A 6,817-nucleotide genomic window follows, 5' to 3' on the forward strand; every position below is an offset into this window, starting at 1 on the left:
AGTGTACTTATTATATTAATTAGCCTATGCCTTATAAAAAACCAAAAAATTGTAATATCTTCATCAAAGTAATCACTGAATATATGCATTCCTTTCCATATACCAGAGCTGTGGGTATCTGTTCAGCAGACTTGACCATTTATATATTCAAGAGCATCCTGTATTTCGGACGCCATACATAGTGATGGAAGCGATTTTCAAGAAGCCTCCCTGTAAAGAAAGATGTGGTGGATGATGAGATGCTGTTCGCAATGCATCGAATTATATATCAGATAATCTCGTGCAAATCGTTAATGAAACTAAATACTTAAGCATTATTTCTGACAGTAAACTCAGCTTTAATAGTCACATTAATTTCGTTACTGCCTTACTCTGTTTTAGATATTTCGCATCGTAATACTGCGAGATTTACTGATCCGCATACTTTAAAAACTTTGTTTATGAGTTTCGTCCGTTCTCTTTTAGAATATACTGTATTTATTTGGAGACCTTACAATCAAGCACTGATACAACGGACACATAAAGTTTTCTTCAAACGTTTTCTTCGTTTCCTGAATTTTGAAACGCTTATGCCATCGTAAACATCTCGTTTTAAATTAATAAACCTGAAAACTTTCGATATGCAATAATAAGTCTGAACGAGTTTTTGGTACCTAGATTTAAATAAATTAATAAATAAATTGTAAAAGGTTTTGTACATTATTTTTTTAGATATGATTATTAAAACTTCTTTATGTGGTCTTCAGGGGTGTTGGGAACAATTGTTTTACGGTTAGTGATATAAGGTTAAGTTGAGGAAAAAATCAGCAAATTGTTAGTTTTTAACAAATAGGCAGTTTCTTAAAAAAAATTCCCGAAAAATTCCACAAAAAATTTGGTTTCGAGAAAAGCGCATTTAAAGTTGTAAAACCACTCTGTGAATAAAAAAATTTCGCATAAAAGCCTTAAAAAACGTTTTAAAGTGACTCGGCATAAAACTGGATCTAAGACTAACTCTCTATGCCCAAATAAAACATGCCGCAGAGAAAGATGCTAAGATGGCAACGCTACTCAGTAGGCTGATGGCACATATAGGTGAACCAAGGAAACGGGAGATAATGATAGCTACCACGCTTTCTTACGGAGCTGAACTGTGAGCAAATTTGCTAGGACTTCTAGGCTGTGAGGATTAAAGAACGAGGGATGGAAGAAAGAGATTGAAAGAGAAAAAACCTTGGAAATTAAAGACGAAACGCCAAGGTTATCTGAAGACCGCTGGAGACACGGCAGATGGACGGCAAGGCGAAGAAAAGATCAACATCTTATATCATAATAGTACATTTTTATAAAACCCAAATTCTTTCGGAAAAGCTTCATAAGTGTATTTGCGGTAAATATACGCCTTATCCGCACACAATAACAAAAAAAAACCTCCTTATAGAGGTAGTAGCAGTAGAGTAAAAAAAAGCTTTGTTTTGATTTTGCTTTTGTTCACTCAAATGTGAAAATCTATAAACAAAGATTGACAACTTCGGGCAATTTAAACAAAATATTGTAATTAAAATACCAAATAAATACAAGGCTGCGCAATATTAATCATCAATCATCACGCTAAAAAAAAAGACTAAAAGCCTCTCTGTTTTTTTAATTCCCAGCATCCATTTTTGAAATAAACTTTTTCCACTACTGTACTTGCGGAGAACAATCTTTGAGAGAACTTAATCCGGCTTTTCATAATCATTTTTTATAAAAAAGGAGTCAAATTGATTGAAAAGATTGAAATATTCCACAAAAATTGTTCCTCTGAAATATACGAAATAAAAAAAAAAAAAAAAAATAAATAATTGGCGCGTACACTTCTGTTAGGTGTTTGGCCGAGCTCCTCCTCCTATTTGTGGTGTGCGTCTTGATGTTGTTCCACAAATGGAGGGACCTACAGTTTCAAGCCGACTCCGAACGGCAGATATTTTTATGAGGAGCTTTTTCATGGCAGAAATACACTCGGAGGTTTGCCATTGCCTGCCGAAATAATGACAATAATATTTTTTATCAGAAAATGATTCACGCAGTACGTTCTGGATACTTTCCTCCATCGTCAAAAGTGAGAACTGTGTTCTACAAAAACAATTTCAACTTTATATTATTTACTTTTATATGTATTATGCGTCTTTACTTTCAGTATTAGATGGCCACTTCTCTGCTCCAATGAAAAGGTTAAATTTTATTGCACTGCGTCTTTAAACTTTACGTAAATTTAAAAATTTATAATTTTCTACATAATTTCTCATTCTCCGGCCCTCCTGCTATCAGCATACCAACACCTCCCTCCACCTACGATTGTTTTTTGTTGAATTTACTAACATTCCATCTCATCGCATTTCTTCACCATTTCCCATTGCAAGATTTATTTCTGGTAAACAAACTCGTTAATTTTAATATTTGCCAGGAAACAGCTGTTTGCATTGCCGTAAGTCCATGTAAGACCATTCGTTTCACTTTGGTGTTGAGGGGGCAACTTAAATGTTGGAAAATTTACCATTTTACCATTCACCTTAATTGTTGTCTACATTTGGTTTGCGGTTTGTGTGCTGCCTAGGCCAGTATATCTCTTAGAGGGTCAAAAGTGTAAATACCTTTAGTATTGACCATAATTTCACCTGGCCAAAAGAAGGTTACAACGTAAACTGTTGCATGCGTTCGACTGATAAACAAAGGTAAGGCACGGTAAGTAGACAGGCGATATGGCCTGGAATTAGTTACTGTCCGGTAAGTAAATTTAGTACATACACACACCCATACATACAGCAGAGAGGTTTGTTTGTGCGCGTGTTGATTTTCCTTTGGCGTGAGCAAGTCATTAATTTTGTTTGTTTTCAATTCTGCTTGTGGTTATTTGCGATATCAAAAAAGGGAAAGTAAAACTGTTATGCGCCTAACGGACTTTGGTTCAACCAGGCCAATTGGTTGGCAAACAAATAAACAGTTACTCGTGCGTTGATGAACTCTTCTTCAGTAAAGTTAACTAGAATGGGATATTTTAGTATGCAATACACACTTTTTCCTTATCGCTCTGTTAAATTATTCCCTTCGATTTTCTAACAAACGCAATTTATTGCCAAGATTTTGTAAACCAGCAGGTTAATGTTTATTTTGTAGGCTGAAAATCAATTACTAAAACTGAAGTAGTTAGATTGCTGCTAGATCAACAGTGGCTAGTTACCCTATGGCCCGTTTGCTAAAGGCTTTGCATATATTAACCCTTCATTAGGCACGTGGTATACAATCGTCGACCACTTCTTTTCAAAGTCGTGCAACTCCTTAAATTTGTGTCTTAAATTACCTAAGCTTTTTAATAGCTGTTTATAATTAATCTCTTTATCCAATTAGTGCATTCAGTGCGGGTTTGACGTGCAGTTGTAAATTTTATCAAGGTCTGAACAGTGCTGGTCTACATATGTAGACCACGTGACTAACGACGTTACTTTTTCTTGCGGCAATATTGCTTGATATATTAAATATTTGAATTAAGTTCAGGTAAGTTTTGCTTATATTTTTTTTACAAAAGAGTGCTAATTTAATTAGTTTCAGATAATATTATGTCTGATTCCAAAAAAAGACGATTGGAAAGCAGCAAATATCCTGAAGTATGGGAAAGATGGCTCTCCGAACTATCAAGTAGTCAAGAAAGTGCTATGGATGAAGAAAACGAGACGGAGGTTGACGAAGATACGGATATCAATGTGAATGCTGCTGAATAGAGTGACCACGAGACCGAATCGGAACTAGAAGGATCAAGCGATGATGAAATTCTTTCAGACGATTCTGGTGCATCTCATCCCCAAAATTTCTATTTAGGAAAAGACAATGCCACTAAGTGGAAGAAAACCAGACCCAATTTGCAAGTTCGTATTCGTTCGCACAATTTAATCAAACTTTTGCCGGGTACGAAAAGGAAATTGAGTGCCTAAATTTATTTGTGAATGATTCGGTTATAAGAATAATAACCGTTTCCACAAATTTGTATATTCGAAAAGTACGGGTTAACTTTCAAGAAGACAGAATGAATCAAGATGCAAGAGAAACCGATGACACCGAAATTCGCGCTTTTATTGGCATTTTGTTTTTGATTGGCGCTCTTAGAAGCTCGAAACAAGGAAACGGGGTTGAATCGTGCTACCTAGCGATGAGCGAGAAACGGTTTCGATTTCTGATAAGATGCCTGCGATTTGATGGCATCAATACAAGGCAGCAGAGAAGAGCAATTGATAAATTGGCGCCTATAAGAGAAGTTTCCTGGTCAACTTTCAAAATAATTTTATTGGTAGTGAGTTTCTTACTATGTATGAGCAACTATTAGCATTTAGAGGACGTTGCGCGTTTAAGCAATACATTCCTAGTAAGCCGGCCAAGTTAGGTATTAAAACTTTCGCGATGGTGGATGCAAAAACGTCTTACACTTTTAATTTGGAAACTTATGTGGGAACTCAGCCGGACGGACCATACAAACTTAGCAATAGTGCGGAAGGGATAACTCTTCGATTGGTAGAGCCAGTCGCAGGAACTAATCGCAATATTACTGGTGACAATTGGTTCAGCAGCTTATCGTTGGTGAATAATTTGCGATAGAAAAAGCGTACATATTTGGGAACTGTGAGAAAAAATAAACGTGAAGTTCCCAAAGAATTCCTTCCCAGGAAGAATCGTAAAGAAAATTCAAGTATTTTTGGTTTCCAAGAAAATTGTACACTAGTGCCGTACTGCCCCAAAAAAACCGGTCAGTGATCCTGATATCATCTATGCACCATGATAACGCAATAGATGAGCAAAAAAATGATGAAAAAAACCAATTATGATAACCGATTATAATCACACAAAAATTGGTGTAGATTTTGTGGACCAATTATGTCAGAAATATAATGTTGCAAGGAATACGTGTCGTTGGCCAACGGTAATATTTTACAATTTACTAAATATCTAATCCCCAAAATAATATAAAACGGAGTGATTTTCTTGAAAAATGCGCTTGGGAGCTCATTAGACCACAAATTGAAGTTAGATTAAAGAATCCTCGACTACCCAGGGAAATGAGGCAGCGAGCCCACAACCTTCTTGTCATCCCAGGCACTGCACCACAACCCACTCTATCACCAAGTAACTATGTCGGACGTTGTAATATTTGCCCTCGCAATATGAACAAATCATCCCGAAAGTCGTGTACTAAGTGCGGCAGATTTGCTTGCAAAAATCATATGAGAGAAAGCTGCATGGAATGTCTCAGTGAGGAAATATAAGCAGTTTTCAGAAACCACAACATATAAGTTTTGTACAAAACTTTTATTTTTTTATTCAAAGACGTGAATTTTACATATTTTTATTTTAAGTTTTACGAATAATAAAAACTCTTTTGTAAATCGTCCATTAGTTATAAGAAAAAACGTTTATGAATTGCAATAAATGTTAAAAAACACATACATTCATGTTTTTATTGAATTTACAGGAGATACACAAATATTTAAGTGAAAATATTAGTTTATATTCTTCACATTAAATCACAGAATATACTTATGAAGTATTATTAAGAAACACAAATGAATAACACTTTTAGTCATAATATTAAAATGGTCTACGATTGTAGACCACGTGCCTAACCACGTTACAAAAATCCACGTGCCTAACGAAGGGTTAATCATTTTAAATTTAAAACATTTTATTTAGCATGCGAAGCACAAATTAAGTAAATAAGCAAGGAGAAGTTCATTTAATAATTCTTGAAAGATTTCATATAGGCATCCTAAGCTGCATTACTATATACTACCGGCGCTCACGGAGTGCGCTCTCCTATTTCGGAAAATAAAGCAAAGCAAAGGCAATGGGCGCGTGGTTAATGACATGGTAAATTCTATATAATTAATTTCTAAAAACTGTATTCGCTTAATTAGTATTGATTTACACAGTGTTAAGTAAATTTAAAATATTTCAATAAATAGCACTTGAAATGTATCTTCCTTAGTGATTATTTAACATTAAATTGTTATATAGATATTTTCTCTAAATTTTCACTTAATCGAAGCAGACTAGATAAATTGTCTAAAATATTTTTTTTCTTCAGTTTGGTACATCAGGCGGTAAATGCAACGTTTGAGCATTAAAACAGTGAGTGAGCGATTCCCTGTCAAGTAATCCAAGTATAGTGGGCATTGTCACCAGTTCTTAAAAAAATTGCTTTTTTTGAAGAATTGAATAATAGGAGTAAACTGAAAAAATTTTGGAACAAAACTTAATAATTTTCAGTTTTATTCAAAGTTGCAAACTATGGTATGTGGTTCCTTTAAGAGAAGTATCTTCCGTTCTTTTTTCTATAATATTAGTAAAAAAATTAAGAAAAAAAGATATTCTGAATTTTTGGGAACTAGAAATTCCATTATTTCGTATTGAAACTTTCAGTGTTTACTGAGCCATGTTTTAGCAATAAAAAAAATAATAATAATTTGTAAATATTTTAAAAAGAGGATATGTAAGTAGAATTTTTTTTCTAAAACACAATTTTTTTTTTTAATTTAAAATTGGAAAAGTAATGAATTGCAATCACAATGATTTTAAAGCATTAGCGGCAAGGCTGTCAGCTTTGCGTATCATAAGTAATTATATAAGTATATTCATATTTGTGTATCATTAATATTTCAAGGTACAAATTAATTTTGCAAATAAAGTGTATACAACTTTTAATGTTTTCTGCGTTTACATCGGACAGGAGTTCTTCTATTGTGTGGCTTGATGTTGATTGCCTTATTGAATGCAATGCTTCACAATTTGTAACGATGTGTTTAATAAAAAGCAT

Source organism: Anastrepha ludens, chromosome 4, assembly GCF_028408465.1.
Source record: "Anastrepha ludens isolate Willacy chromosome 4, idAnaLude1.1, whole genome shotgun sequence".
In the NCBI taxonomy this organism is placed as follows: Eukaryota; Metazoa; Arthropoda; class Insecta; order Diptera; family Tephritidae; genus Anastrepha; species Anastrepha ludens.